This window comes from Aedes aegypti, chromosome 3 (genome assembly GCF_002204515.2).
Source record: "Aedes aegypti strain LVP_AGWG chromosome 3, AaegL5.0 Primary Assembly, whole genome shotgun sequence".
NCBI lineage: Eukaryota > Metazoa > Arthropoda > Insecta > Diptera > Culicidae > Aedes > Aedes aegypti.
This window is the reverse complement of record NC_035109.1, coordinates 335,629,319-335,645,935: the sequence shown is the minus strand read 5'-3', so window position 1 is coordinate 335,645,935 and position 16,617 is coordinate 335,629,319. Positions and strand designations below refer to the sequence as shown.

The following is a 16,617-nucleotide window of genomic DNA, read 5'->3' as shown; positions in this document are numbered from 1 at the left end:
CTGGTAGCAGATCTCTTTTTAGAGGCTTGGTCTCTATTTTAATGCAAGTCTCTATTTTTAACGGAAGGTCTTAAAAGTCCATTTTAACCAAAATGGTCTCTAAAGTCACTTTTTTCTTTATTCTGCTTGCATTGAATCCCGCTTCAAGAGGTCCCAGGGAGGCCTTCAGAGATTATTACGCGATATTTTCACAGGTTCTTCAGGAATTTATTTTCAGATTTATGGAGGAAAAACTTCAGGAATTCTTCTTATGATTTCTGCAAAGATCTCTTCAGGTATGTTTCTGGTATCTCCTTCAGAAATTTTTATATTGATTCCACTACCACTACCATTCCACTACAAAGTTCCAGCGTTGTTTCAAGGGATGGTTAGAGGATTTTTTTTTTCGTAATTTCCTCCACGAAATCTATGGGCAGTACAACGCTTTTCTTGACTACTTTGATTTCCCCAGTTGTAACTTTAGGAGATCTATTTTAAGAAGAAAAATCATTCTGCAGCTCTTAAACATACGGGGATTTTCCAGGAAGATCTACGAGAATTCCTATGCCAGTCTCTCCAGTTATTATATATTATTATATATATTTTTGATACTCTTCCAGGAATTCCTCTTTAAATTTGACCTGGGATTCTTTATGAAGCCCCTGAAGAAATTTTTCTCAAGCTCCTTCCAGCAGTTCATGTGAAATTACTTCTGCAGTTCTTTCAAACAACAATTTCTCGTGTACTTTTTCTAGTAAAATCTTTATGATTTCTTTAAAAGTTCATCTCACGTTTCACACCAGCTAATAGTGCAATTTATAATCTAGTAATTCCTATTTACGAAATCCTTCAAAACTTCCCTGGAGTTCCTTCAGAGAATTTTGTGTTACTTAAGAATTTCATTCGGAAATATCTCCCGGCTTTTTGAAACATTTTACCAATAATTCCCGAAAAAAATCCTTGATCTTTTGCTGGAGATATTCCTGGGAAAATTATTGGGAGTAAGCGGATAATTAACGGTGAAATATGAGATCACAGCGAGCCGCGCGCGGGCGGTTGTGTTTTAAATCTTGTGTCGCGTTTTTTCGGCTCCGCGCATAATTTGGATTTGGCTCATGGAATCGCAAATCGGCTGGTTTAAGTTTAATATTTCAACGATTGATTATTATTACTAAAAAGTACGAATGCTCCAACTGTTTTATATATCTCAAATTTGTAAAAATGAAGTAGACATACATTTTTTTTCTCCTCGAAATTGTTCCCCTTTCACGTTTTATCTGTTGTTCGGTTTCACGTGTGAAATGATCAAAATGTAGAACTTGTGAAAATTTTGTTTGTAAGTTCTTGGAGTCGCAGTATTTGGATCAAAAGTATATTGGATATTGACCGACGGACAAGTACGGATTATGCAACAGACGTTCCTTTATAACGAAACCCGGAATTTTTTAGATTTGATTTTCGTACTTTTTTCTCGTTTATTCGGAGTGCGGATATTTGCCTTCAGTCGGTCGCTTGTCGCAGAATTGGCCTCAAAAGTTTTTCTTTCTTACTCTTTTTTTTTTGCGCGTGTCGGTCGGTCGTCAACCAAAATCTGTTATTTTATCCATTAATATTTTTTTTCTTTTTTCATGTTTGCAACGATTTGATGACCCTGGAGGGATCGATTCTGCTTTTTCCCTGATTAACAGCAGAAAATTACCATAGTTCAACGAGAAACAACATTCTTCATACTGTAAATGAAATATTTTTTTCTCTTTTGATTACCGGCAATCAAAAGATTAAATAAAAATGGCCTCTCATTAAGTAAGTGCTACATCAACACTTTCTTCTCCTATCCCCAGTTACGGTGAAGATGGGCGTGGCCGGGAATAGCAATATTCATGTTTTTGTTAATATTGTTCAAGATTGGACCAAGGCTTACTCCCCAGCCTTGTGCCTGAAAGCAGTCTGAATGAGATTACCAAATGACACATGAATATTTCTAGTATCCAATCTACGAAGTATACCGTAACTACGCTAACGCTATATTTTTGGGAAAATTATTGGGGAAATTCTTGTCTTCAAAGATTCTTTGGGAAATGTAGAACTTCTAGAATAATTCCTGAAGGAATCTTAGGAACGATCGCTGGAGTAATTCCTGAAGGAATTCTCTGGATAAAATCTGAACGATATTGTTTAAGGAATTTCTAGAAAAGCCATGGAGAAATATTTGTTGAAATCTTGAAGATGCTGTAAACGGGGCCTTGGTAGAAATTTTAAGTAAAAAGTGGTAAAATCATTGAGTACAATCTTGAAGTACTTATGGTTTTCTTGAAAAATTTCTGAAAGATTCTTTGAAAGTATTCATGATGGAGAATTCATGAGGACCGAGCCACTGTGCAACCCAACAAGCAAACTACTTTCGAACGAAACTCATTAAACTCGTGTTAAAAGTCAAATAATGACAAACTGCCACTTAGTCAAATCAATATAACCCAGCTTGAGCCAGGCCCTGTTCTCTCACGAACGATGACGACGACTACAGAGGGAGATGCAGCCAGCAGTTGCATTGGATGGTAATAACGAGAAATCGGAATCTATATCGAAGACGACAGTAATGATGACGATTCGTGGTCGAGAGGGCGGCGGTGGAGTGTGCTCTAATTCGATTTACCCGCCATAATGACTGGGTTGCTTTTGCTTTGGTTGGTTCAGCTCCAGAGGTTCCCAAGGTTTGCGGTAGTGATTCAGCACTCCCAACGACGATGACCAATATTTGGCGAACGGAGCATGACCATTAGGTTATAGGATTACACACTCATTGCCGCCGCATCCACGCCTCAATGGAGTGTTATTATTCAACCATTGGCGACTGGTGCCCAGCACAGTAAAAAAATAAATTGTAATCACGTTGTTTGGTCGACATATTGAGCGTATAAAACCAAACCAAATTTAATACCTTACCATTTGATCCCACTAGAGTGTGTATCCTCTGACAGATCCGCGTATTTCGACCACAACAATCTAGTACAGCCTGCAGTTTCCATCAATTTTTTTCGTTTCTTTTATATAGCAAGATACAATACTTTTCTAAAGCATCAAACACTGAGTTTTAAGCAGCGAAAGTATTGTGACCTTTGTGTACAAGTATTTTGTTAAACACATAAGGATTAAATTCTGTGTTTAATTAAGCAAACAAATATCCATACAAGTTGGTAAACTTGCATGCAAATTGACTGAAATCGCTAAATAATGCATTTTCAACAGACAATATGTCAGAGACTAGACGTCCTGTGATATTTTGTTTTTTGATACAGAGCCAAGAATTACGTCGGCAGATATTAGTTTATTTTTTGCTGTGTACAATAGGACCGGTGAAAACGATAGGATTGAGTGTGGCAGTGTAGTGGGTGGAAGGACAACAATGTTTGATTGAAGTGGCGTCCCGATGGCGTCGATGATAGGCAACAGGGCGACCCCACACACGCGACCCAACATAGGTCCTACCCAAGGAAAAGGGGTTTCATTCGACCAAGTCAGATCCGGACCGGTCCACTGTCGAGTGAGTCTTATGTGGATAAACAATCAGTCCATCGTGTAGGAGAATGCGGGTGGGGAGACGTATAACAATCATGTATTGCACACAGTAACAGCAAGAAAGGTTGATTGCCGGTGGCCGAGAAGGAGCTTTTGACTGGCAGGATTTGCAAAAGCCAAAAGGGGATTGGTGTTGGCTGGTGAGAGCATCGATTTGCGTTTTAATCATGATGGCTTGTTTACTTTGCGGATATTGAAATTGGAATACATTACTGGAATTGGGATCATGTCAATTTTAGTGTCGTATTTTCCAACATGACAGGATAAGATTTTGTTGAAGACTTCTGGTTTAGGTTAAATTGTTTTGCCAGTACCGAAAGAAGCATCAGTTTCAATATTTTAGTGTACTGCAACAGGCAGAGCTCGAGAATGACTCACTTTTTATAATTAATCTATCAAAATGATAAAAATGATGTTTGCTCGAAAGTCTACCCCTCAATTTTTGGTCATTCTTGGTGCACTAAAACTTTCAAAATCCGAGTATTCAATGTCATTTGGATAAAAGTGACATTAACTGAAACATAGTTACAATTATCGAAGTTATGACTTCAAAACGACGAAGTTATGAATTTTTGAAGGAATAGCTGGAGTCTTTACAAATTTTCGAAACTAAACTTCAATATGAATGTCGATAGAATTAAATAAGAAATTCCATGGAGGCAGCGCTGAAGAAATAATGTGAACTTTTTTTTCTGCTTCAGGATATAAAAAAATCGAAAGCTTCATTTACTTAGAAATTTAGTGTTTAGCCAAAGTGGTGGCGACAAACAAAAAAAAACAATTCTGAACAATTTTGAATGGAACCCTACAATTTCCTAAGAAAAATTATAGGTCAAACTCGAGAATGGATTGTTTAGCAAAAAAAACATGAAAAGAAGGTAAACAAGAAAAAAACTGTATTATTTGACGAATTTCTGCAGTCTTGGATAATTTTCTTAACAAATCTATGGAAGGATAATAAATTTTAGAGCTGTTTAATAAAATACCTGTAAGCAGGGCCGGATTTGCAAATGTGGGGGTTCGGCTGTCATTGTCTTGTGAAGGGCCTTTGCCCAGAAAAACATTCTGATACTCTAGAATAGATTACATATTGTTTCAATGTTATTTGTAAGCTTTTCATGATCAGAAGTCAAACTATTTTATAACGTTCAAAAACACTTTAAATCCCTAATGAACGTTAACCAATTTTAAATTTAAATTATATTTAATATATCCTTGTAGATTTTATATGTTTACAGGTTTAATTCAATGTTTTTAGGGGCTTATTCGTCAACCACAAAATCCATCTGATGACACCCGTCTTAATGGTATGTACCTGAATTCAAATTATGCTTATTCTTCTTCTTTCTGGCGTTACGTCCCAACTGGGACAAAGCCTGCTTCTCAGCTTAGTTGTTCAATGAGCACTTCCACAGTTACTAACTGATAGCTTTCTTTGCCGATTGACCACTTTTGCATGTGTATATCGTGTGGCAGGTACGAAGATACTCTATGCCCTGGGAATCGAGAAAATTTCCTTTACGAAAATATCCTCGACCAGCGGGATTCGAACCCACGACCCTCAGCATGGTCATGCTGAATAGCTATCTGAGTATTCTATTCATGTATCAATGTTCAAATTGTTAAACATACAGATTAACTTACAGTTTGAGTTGAAGAAATTGGTGTAGGGCTAGTAGCAGGTCTCTTTCTAGAGACTTGGCGTCTATTATAATGCAAGTCTATAAACGTTTCTATCTTAATTTTGGTCTGTAAAGTCTCTTTTTTTTCCTTATTCTGATTGCAGTGAATCCTGATGCAAAATGCTATAAGCTCCAGAAAAAAAAATCAAAGATTATAACGCGGCTATTCGACAGGTTCTTCAAGAATTTCCTCTCACATTCCTCGAGCAAAAGCTATCAGAAAACTTCTAGTGTTTTTTTTTCAGATATATCATCTGGAATACGTTCACGAATCCTAAAGAAATCTCTCCAGAATTTCTACTAGCAATTTCTCTACCAATTCTCCCGCTAATTCTTCCAGCGATTTGTCAAAGGATGCTTAACGAAATTTTCAGCAGGAAATGCTTGAGTACTTCCTCGATTTCTCTTCACTCCAGTAATTGCCTCAGGGATTACCTCGATTTTTTCACAAAGACCGTACTGGGAGCTCCCCCAGATATTTTTTCACTAATCCTTCAGCTGATTTCTTGATTTAATACTATAGGAGATCTTACAAAGATTTTTTCTAAGATTTCTAAACGGAAATCTTAAAGAATATACTATGGAAATTGATGAAAGAATCACAGAATAATATGCTGGAGGACTCAGCTCTTCCTTGGAAAATATCTAGGAGAATCTTTGATGAAAATCCTGATCCTCTTAGGTAATTGAGATATCCTTAACAAAATTCTTGGAGTACCCCAAGCAAGAATTTTTGGAGTTATTCCACGGGAAATGATTACTTAATGAACTCCTGAAGAAATCTTCGGAAAAATCTCTGAACTTTTGGGAAAATACCCAAATTCTTACGAAATTCCAAGATAAAATCGTAAAAAATATATACAGTTAAGTTTTCAGTTCAAAATTCCAAACCATGCGAAAAAGCAACACCATTTCTCGACGTTTCATGCAAAAATAAGGTTTTGGCAGAAAAAAATATATGGAAACTTTTTTTTTCCGTACAAAGAAAATCCGTGCAAACAGAATCGGGTGCACGAGCAATAATACTGTCGTAATGCCACTATGTCTGGTCTCTTTAGTCAGGCTAGAGGTATCTAAAGTGCCTATTTTCAAGGCACTTAAACGCAGTGTGATCAATAGTCATTCAAAATGAATATTTAAATAATTAAGTCCTAATTCTTGAACTGCTGATATATAAATAGCATTCAAATCTTGTCTTAAACTTCGTTGAGAAAGCTTTCGTTACAGTTGAAGAAGTCACGTTAGAAATTTTTTAGGAATTTAAGCAAAAGGATGGCAATCTATTTGTTTATTTTAATTGGTTTTCGAATCTTTCTTAATCTTTTTGTTTCTCATATAGTCAACAAAATCTCATTCTGAATGTTCTAATCATTTGTTTCAGTATTTTTATTTGTGTTTGTGTTTATTTACATAAATTTCGCACATTATTCCGATTTGTTTTAAATTCCTTCAAATCATATGATCCGATTCCAAAAAGATTGTGCCATTGCATTAGATTGATTCTAAATATTTGTAAAAGCTTAACTATAAATATGTTTGTCGAGGTTTGTGAGGGCTCCTCATAAAAGCGGCCCTGCCTGTAAGCATATGAAAACCCAATTTAATGCGACAGATACGAGTATTTCCACCTCAACGGTAAGCCCGTCTTCAATCGAGTCTAGTACAATAATGACTGAAAAAAATCTTTGTGGGATTCGATGAAAGGAACAGGAAAGTCTTGCAGGGTAGACTTACAAAGAAAATTCCTGTAAGATTTGCTGGAGGTAAACGTATACGATGTAAAGTAGGGTGAAATTCTTATCAAAAATTCATAAAAAGAAACAGAACAAAAAGTTACTGCATTGACATATTGACGAATTCCTGCTACTGGAGATTTTTTGATTGGTGAACGTTTCAAGGAAAGTGTAGCAATTCTCGGAAGTACTGGAGAGCAAATGAAAGATTTTTCAAAGTAACATTTAGAGAAAAGAATTTACTGGAATGATCCTTCGGAAAAAAAATTTGGAGGAAAACCTACAGCAGCTTTTGATAAAATCTTTCAAATATCATTAGAGTAATCTGTAGAGTAAAAATATTCTGGACGATTTCTTTGGATAATGCTTCCTATGCTTCCTTTGGAGAATCGTACAGCACCATCGAAGGGACCATCGAGATAGGGAGAGATGGATACATAGAACAAATTTTTAATTAATACTAGATTGAAAATCACTCCGTTACCAGGAAAATCAAAAACAAACAGACGTCATTTCATCTTCGCAAATAGTTCTAATCCATAAAATCTAGTCCAGTAACCTTTCATAATGGGTATATCGACCTATGGAAAGAAAATCTGGAATGAAAATCACATAGAGATGGAGATATCGAGATATGAAGAATAAAAATGTATGCAGAATGAAGGGACCGAAAAAATCATCGACATAGGGAGAGATCGAGATGTAGAACATCGAGATGTGAAGAATCGACTGTAGCTTCTGAACGTAAGACTAAAGGAATCAATTTGACTGACCAAGTTGTGGTCTGATGTAAATTTTGAAGTTTTTGTTCCCCTATGCTTAAATGGCGTCAATTATGATGAAAATCATTCTCCTAAAATTTGAAGAGAAAATTGGTTGTGCACACGCCATTTTAGTTTATATGGAAAATACTATAGAAAAGGCAAACCTTTTGTGTTTTGTCCTCGTCATAATAATCTATGGAAAAGTAAACAAACTTTCCTCGTGTGAAACCCTTCTAACTACAACTTTGACCAAGTAATTTTGATTGGACGTCAAGATCAATTGTTATTCATCATCATAAAGTGGGTTTACATAGCATGCTTCCCCAACTGTTCGGGGCTCCTGGCGGGAAGAATATATAAAAGTAATCCATGCTACTATGTTCTACAGCAAAAAAGCAGTGTTGCTCTGAAAGTAATTGAATGATCATCTCACTTTGTTTTTAATAATGACAAATTATCCATACGTCCCATCAAAATGTGGTCTTCGGCAAAGATGCAGCTAGGAAGATTTCACATGAGAAGAATTTGTTTACTTTTCCATAGATTATTATGACGAGTACATAACACAAAAGGTTTGCCTTTTCTATAGGGCTCTGCACTAAAATCAATCTCTCTCCTTCACTCCTGCATGAAATTAGTAAACAACAAGGCCAGTAAACGTCAAAATCCCATGTAAAATCAAAACAGTGCAGTAGTAATTTCCATATAAACTCAAATGGCGTGTGCACAACCAATTTTCTTCCAAATCTCTTCAAATTTTGGGAGAATGATTTTCATCACAATTGACACTATTTAAGCATAGGGGAACAAAAACTTCAAAATTTACATCAGACCACAACTTGGATTTTGGATAGCGCAGATCCGAAAACTGGACAGCTTGAACAGATGTCTGGTTCTGCAGATTTGCGCTCTTGATGATCAGGGGTCTGGATTTGACTTATCCATTTTCCTTATCGTTCAAGGATCCGTCATCGTAATCATCGAAACTTCAACAGCAATTTTTCTGTTCATAACTAAAATTTACTCGACGAAAATTTGGCTTCGTGGCCGTGCGATTAGCGGCATCATTCGTTCAGGCGTATTGTGCCACGACGGGGTGAGTGTTCGATTCCCGCTCCAGTCGATGGAAACTTTTCGTCAATTTCGTGTTGTCCGTTGCCTAATGTTAGTGATCGTTCAGTCTGTGCAGCCTTTGGCTGAAGACGGTGTAAATTGTCTTTTAGAATGTGTTCATTGTGTTTCGGGGGGTTAATAGAATACAGTGAATACATTTTCTTGTAAACTTTCATGATTTTGAACGTAAAAACTGCTTTTGAAATTCCCAAATTGATGACGGATCCTGCCCCCTTAAGCAGCATAGATAAGCCGTTCAATTGGCCGAATTAGCCACAATATCAAGAATTAGTTGAATTATCCACTACTTATATGCTGAATTGGTAATAAGGCGGAACAGATCATTATGATGAAATAGTTAACCGCCAGCCCATATCAATGTGTTTTTATAGGGTTCGAAATGATCATTAGGTGGAATTACTTATTCTGTATAAACTAAAAGCTCGATTTGTCTTAAAGTCATCATGTTGACCTGCCTAATAGCCATTAGGCGGAATCAGTAATTGTAACTTACTTTGAAAGATAAGATCTAAAATAGATAAATGCATCATAAGCCAAAAAGTATCTTAACACCAAAATGGACGTTAAGAAGTTTGAACTTGGCACATGGCACGCAAAGATTTTGAAAATAAGCTATCGAGCCATTAATGATTCAACGAGTCTCGGTTGCCACTTAATATTCCCCTCATCCCATCGAACGATTGCATAAAAGATGACTGTGCTAGTTCCCACTTGAATATCAGTCGGTACTATCGAACATAAGCTTGCTCTGCATTCCATAAATAGCGCTGCGCCCGCAGAGAGCGCTCTAATTACATCATCCATCATTCGTCCTGGATACGTTCATTAAGCGTCAACTGCGCGCCTGTCACCGGGCAAGCAAACTTCTATTCAATGGACAACAACGCGGAATGCAATGTGATCCAATTATTCATCGGAATATATATGCGTCGTCCAAAGTCCCTCTATGTAGAGAGGTTGGGCAGTGTCTACAGAAAATAGGAGAAAGGAAAACGCTTGGAAGCTGGCTCGGCTGTAATAACAGAGAAGCCTTCCCCACAAACCGCAACATCAGAAGCCGAAAAAGCCGCAAATCTCAAACAGATCGTTGCGCCCAGCAGCTTTGTTCCGGCGGTTCTTCTGGCACATTAGACCCGAAGGTGGGCTGCCACCAGGGATGTCAAGTCGTTTTTACAAAAATCCGGATGATTTTGAACATTTTGTCTGGAAGAAATCATACAAGTTCTTTTATGGAGAACCTTACAAATTCATCACAAATTCCAGATTTTTGTAAAATAGAGCCTCAAACATTTGGAATATTCCAGACAAATCTAGAAGGTTGGCAACGCTGACTGCCACACATTGTACGCGAAATGGAAACCCGGTGGATAATGCTTCTGGTGCTGATGATGATGACTGTAAGGCCGAGGCTCCACAAACCATTCGAACGTTGTTTGTGTACTTATACCACCGCCTCCCCCATCAATGCTTTGGTAGGATGAATAGGTAAAAATGGAATTCGACGAATGTATGAATGGAGCGGATTGTGAGCACCGGGAAAAGGTCACTAATGGTAGCTTACATATGGGAAAGTTGGAAGCTGGAATTGCGTTGATCTAGTTTTGAAATTTTCAAGTACATGGTGTACCTCTCACCGATTGCATCGAGCAGAAAACGTAAATTATTGCAATTCATTGCCAGGTTGAACGTTGTACTTCCTCTCACGACATGATTTGTAACAGTAAATATTTTACAATGAAATAAAACCGAGTCGGAATCTTTCATCAAGCCCGTTTTCCTTCTTTTCTCTGCAACCCCTCTCTCTATAGCACACCTGGTGACACACAATAGAGATTAATCTGGGTGCAATGAATGGTCTGATCTAGGGATCAATTTATTTCCTCATCCCGTAAAACCGAGGACGGTATCGTTAGTTGTCATGCAACGGCTCCCGCTCCCTCCTCTGCAGGCAGGTACTTACATTCGTTATGTTATTCCACCTAAATCCACTTCGTCCCGGTTGGCTAGCGGCTTGCTATTCGGACAAAAATGTGCCCAGCTCTTGCCGAAGAATGTTACTGTATATTCTTCCCCTACGGCTGTTTTTTCCAGCTTCGTCCGTTTCTCTCCGGGCAATGGTGAGGCCAAATTACTATTTGCCGGCCGGTGGTATCCAGATCACTAAATTGCAATTGCTTTATTCACTTTTTCTATTCACCCTCCTTTCCTTTCTCTAGCACACACTGTGGAGATTTTATTTCGATAATAAGTCGGGTCGACCTCTCTACAGACACAATCAATTCCACTGTAGATATTTTTGCACAGCTTCACCAGGTTTTACTTTTTTCGATCAAATTTGTCGAACTTCTTCCTGTTAAGCTTCTTCTTCCAAGAAAACAGACTTATCCGACACGTAATCAAAATTTACGCAATTTTCAATTAAACACACCACCAAATTCGAAGTCCATCAACGCACCGAGGAGATCCCTGCAAAAAATGTGAGAGAAAGAAAAGAAAAACGAAAAGCATTAATGTAATTTTCTGATTATAACACCGGAAAGTACACTGATAAGAAGCAGTATCACGCCCGCGGTCGAACCACCGAAACCGATCCGGAAAAGTGATTAAAAGCTTTGAAAAGCATCAGATGTGGTATTTCGCCGTATAAACCCCCCTTTCTGAAACCCAATCTTGCGAGGAAAGTGATGGGATCCCAAGACTCGCTACTAGGTATCTATCCCTGAACCGTGCCGAAGAAAAAAACAACAAAATTAAATTTATGACTCAGACTCGGGCTCGGGAGCTGCTCCTAGGAACGTGTTGCAAAAAAATCCTTATGCGGCTTCCAAACGCGCCTTCCCGTCGTGATTTTGGTGTAACGAGCGAAGCGGAGGCGTGGGTGTGGAATGCCATGCTCGACATTTGGGGACCGTTTGTTGGTGTTGGTATTCATAGTGGTGTTGGTATCGAGTGAATGTTCTTTGTTAAACATTCGGTTGGGGAAGTGCTTGCGTACAAAGGATATGCGTCGGCTTGGCTGCAAGGTGATGGGCATTTTTCTGCGAGAAACACGTGGTTCGTCTATCTTCCGTTTGTTTTACCCATCCTGCAATAGTGCAAAACGCTGTCTCTTGATTTATTTAAAGAGATTTAGGGGAACCAGATTAACGTGACACACTGTTAGACAATAATACATTTTATTAGCACTGTGTAGGGAATACCATTTACGATATTTAGGTTTATTTAGCTTCCTTTCAAACAAAGCTCTGCGTTTTATGGAGGTTCTTGAACAATCTTTGTTGGAGCTGACAGCTTTTTTTTATTTATTTTTATAGGGAAACACTAAGTCTGCTTGAGCAGAAAGTTCTGAAAGCTTTTATAATTTTTTTTACGTCACTAATTATGAGAATGTCTGTGTCTAATTATCCACGGTAAACGCGCACTGTTCAGCAAGACCAAGCTGAAGTTATTAATTGTTCGAGTGCTCATAGAAAGCAAGCTGAGATTGCTAGCTCTGTTCAGCCAGAAGAAATAAGAAAAATGTCTTCAACTCTTGAAAAAATGCAAAGAAAGTTCTTGAAATAAATTTTCGTAAAGACATCAAAATAAGTCAATGGTTAGATGGAATTTTCAAAATATTACACCACTTTTTCTTCAGAGAATTTTAGAAAAATTCGAACTTTGAAAATCTGAAATTCTTATTATATTTTGTCAGAAAACTCATCAAGGGATTCTTCCAGATTAGTTTATTCTTCCACAGATTTCTACATAAACATTATCCAAGTTTTCTGTAAGCATTTTTTGTGATTGTGTTCCTCTGAGAATTTTGCTTGGAACTCTAACAGATATTCAACATAAATGTAAGACGCTCTGACACAATTTCTTCTACATTCCGTGCCTCTAAACATTGTTCATGTTTTTTGTAGAAATTACATCAAATCAGAAATTTCTCCATGGTTTTGCCCAAAACTCTAACATGGCCAGCGATCATTTGTTTTTTTCTTCCAAAAAATAATGCCGGATTTTAAACATTTTGGTTGTTGCGCGTAAATTTTTGTAACGCGAGTAGTCGCGCATTGTTCCTTGTACAATACCCTTGGTTTTTCATGAAATATCTCGCGATCTAGGTTAAATATAGGAAAACCATCTTAAACAAAGTTGTTTAGGAAGTCAAGGGCTGATATGTGGTGATTACACAGTTTCGAAATTCCGTCACCAGGTAGCGCTAATGTACATGAATGTTTTGTTTTGCAAATATCTCAGGAGCCTGCTGACCACCAAAAAAGATGGCATATTCGGCAAAGTTGTTCAGAACCTCAAAGGCTATCATTATTTGAGCCGAGAAATTCAGAATTTTGCCACCAGGTGGTGCTAGTGAGCATGAAACTTTTGTTTTGCGGATATCTTCGGATCAACTTAGAAGGATGCCGGTAGTTCAGTAGCTATCATTACTTGAGCCAAGAAATTCGAAATTTTGGCATCAACCATCAGCTCTTGTACCTGAAACTATTTCACGGATATTTTAGGAACCTGACCTCTTAGACAGATGGCGTATTTGGCAAAGTTGTTCAGTGGCTCAGTGATAGTTGTTAGAGGCAGTTGATTCAAAATTTTGCCACCATGCAGCGCTAGTGAGCATGAAACTTTTTTTTTTCAGATATATCAGGAGCCTGACAATTTAGAAATAAGGCATCTATTGCAAAGTTGTTTAATAATTCAGGCCAAAATAATCGAGATTTTTCCACCAGGCGGCACTAGTATGTATATAACTTTTGTTTTGAAGATATCTCAAAATCCTGACCACTTCGTTGTTTAATAAGCGAAGCCAAGGGCAACCATTGATCAACCTAGTTGATTCAAAATTTTGCCACCAGATGGCGCCAATGAGCATGATACATTTGTTTTGCAAATATCTCAGCAGCCCAATCACTTAGAAAGATGGCGTCTTTGGCCAATGGCGTCTGTAGCTCAAAGGCTTTCTTTATTTAGATCTTGAAATTGGAAATTGACTAAAACAGTGATTGAGTTAATTTGCCGAAGACGCCATATTTCTAAGTGGTCAAGCTCCTGAGATATCTGCAAAACAAAAGTTCCATGCTCACTAGCGCCGCTTGGTGGCAAAATTTCGAATCAACTTGCTAGATCAATGATAGCCCTTTAGATTCTGAACTACTTTATCGAAAACACCATCTTCCTAAATGGGCAGGCTCCTTAGATATCTGCAAAACAAAAGTAAAAGTTTCATGCACACAAGTGCCACCTAGCGGTCAAATTGCAAATTTAATGAAGTGGAGGTACCTCTACAACTCTATATTCGAAACTATTTATATTGAATTCAAATTGTAGTCCGTAGGCTTCTATGAACATTTGTTGATTTTACCGCATAATAAAGGGCCATACTGTAAACAAAAACTGTTGGGTATTGTTTTTATGAAGAATCTTGAGGAATACAAGTTGGTTTGGTGTCGATAGATATCTTCGTTGTAAAATGATAGCATACAAATCACAAAGCACAACAGCGCCACAGCTCGAAGGTATAATAAAGCTCATCGAGATTCCATATAATTCTTCCAAAACTTTTACAGTTTCTTGTACGAAATTTTCCAGGGGATTTCTCCGAGAATTTCTTCACAAATTGATCCAATGATTCTCATGAGAACCCTCCAATAAGTCTTGAAGGACCACTACAAATATTTTTAGTATTTTATTTATCTATTTTACTTGAAGATTGGACTCGAAAAAATGTGATTCTCAGTTTTGGGTGTAACTTTTTCTTGCGTGGGTAAAAATTAATGAAATTTTGGGTAATCTAGTTATGAGTGTTATGTTTATGTATCGCGATCTGTCAATTCAAGACTAACAATTCAAAAGGCCTCATCTCCAAAAAGTAAACAATGAGAAAAATGCAATCTTGTTTTGTCAAACAATAAATCAAATTTAAATTATGAATTTAAGCATTGTATGTTATTTAATCGTCCCGAAAGTCGATGGATAAACTGATTTATAGCTATGAATATTCATTACTATCATTTTAGCAAAAAATCCTGCTAAAAAAACGAGTCAAAGGAAATGAGGCTTTTATTTCACCAAAAGCTGTGCAGCCCTTTTCATTTGTGCCCATAGACGCCGGCCGACGCTGATGAGGCCTGTGAGTTGACGCCTTTGTTTACTCTAAAATGTGTTGAGGCCTTCTAGTTGTGGCTTGTTTTTTCATCATCTTCTGATGTGGCCTTTTGAAAATCATTCAAAATTGATGATGAAATAAGAAATTTGAAGTGTAGAAGAGTGTTAAGTGGTGAAGTAAAGTACATGGAGATCCCTACAGCAAGAGAAGATTCGTGCGGTCGTATAAATGTGTGATTGATTGAACCCTTCGTCATCCATGAACATTATGTATGTGGTACGCGAGTTCGTCGTCGAGAAAATGTATGGAAATATTGGTTCAATTGAAATAATATTGCAATTGAACGTTATTTTTCATGCAATTGAAACCAAATCGTGTTTTTGTTGATAAGTTGTGAAGTACAGACAGGCTGACACAGGTATTATTTGGTAGTATGATACAAAATACATCAGTCTACCGGAACCCGACGGAAAACTTGATAATGTTCGCCGTTTAGACAACCACTGTGTAAAATAATACAGGGAGCAGTCGTTCCGTAGTATAACCTGCATCTACTTAGTGAATTTGGAACGTTTTTCGCAATCTACATTGCAATTTTGATGTTTGTTTAACAGGCCTCAACTCGGTTTCCGTCAGATATAGAAATGAGGCCTATTTTAGAAAAGGCCGCATTTGCGATGAATATCCTGGTTAGCGGAAAATGAGATGGGGCCTTTTAGAAAAATGTTATTTTTTCAACTTTTATGCATTTTTTTAAATGACTATTGTATGTTTTAGTAGGAATAGGCTCTTATACACTGAAATCAGCAGAAAACCGATTTGTTTACATTTTGGACTTGAGGCCTTTTCAATTGTTGGTCTTGAATTAGTTTTCAAGATGTATTCGAAACAAGAAGAGCTACGCCATCAAATCTTGGTCCTCGGTGGTCGATAATCCTGGTCAGTCGCACAGATGGATCGGCAAAAAGGCTTGGAATCCACTATTCCACCGTGTCCCGCGTTGTGAAGATGTTTCAAGACCATCGAGCGACGTGCTAGAAGCGGCCGAAAACCAAAATGGAATACCCAGAGAAGGCGCGAAGGTAAGACAGTACTTCAAGAATAACACGAACCTTTACACCCTAGATGTGACCAAAAAGGTCAGTTCGTCGAAGTGGTTCGTTCAGAAGACCATGAAGCGAGCTGGGCTACATGTTTTTAAGGTCAGGAAGGCACAAAAACGGAATTTACAAGCAAAACACGGTGGCCAAATTGCGTCAAGCTAGGCTCTTTCGTCATGGATGACGAGACATACATCGAGGCGGACACTAAACAAATTCCCGATCTCGAGTTTTTTTCGGTACGTCCCGCATGTAGGTTCCGGAATAGAAAAATGGACAAATTCGCGAAGAAGTACCTGTTGTGGCAGGCGATCTGCGAGTGCGGACGGTACAACAAGCCGTTCGTTACAACCGGCACCATAAACGGGGAGATTAACGAGAGGAATGCTTGTAGAAGCGCTGTCTGGTTGGATCTCGCTCGTGCCATTACGCCAAGCCTGTAATGGATTTGTACTAAGCGAAGAGTGTGGTCCCGAAGGAGGCGAACCCGCCAAATACACCAGAACTTCGTCCGATCGAAAAATTTTGGGCGATAATGAACAAAAA

The 16,617-nt window shown here is 37.9% G+C and overlaps 1 protein-coding gene across 4 annotated transcripts in view; it reads right to left on the bottom strand.

Moving 5' to 3' along the window:
- Nucleotides 1–16,617, bottom strand: part of LOC5567249 (protein unzipped) — a 340,182-nt gene that overhangs the window by 305,380 nt on the left and 18,185 nt on the right. For all 4 annotated transcript variants that reach the window (XM_021850549.1, XM_021850551.1, XM_001651552.2 and 1 more), the window contains exon 2: nucleotides 10,829–11,334. The gene's annotated coding sequence lies outside the window, so the exon portion shown is untranslated. The remainder of the gene's footprint in view (nucleotides 1–10,828; nucleotides 11,335–16,617) is intronic.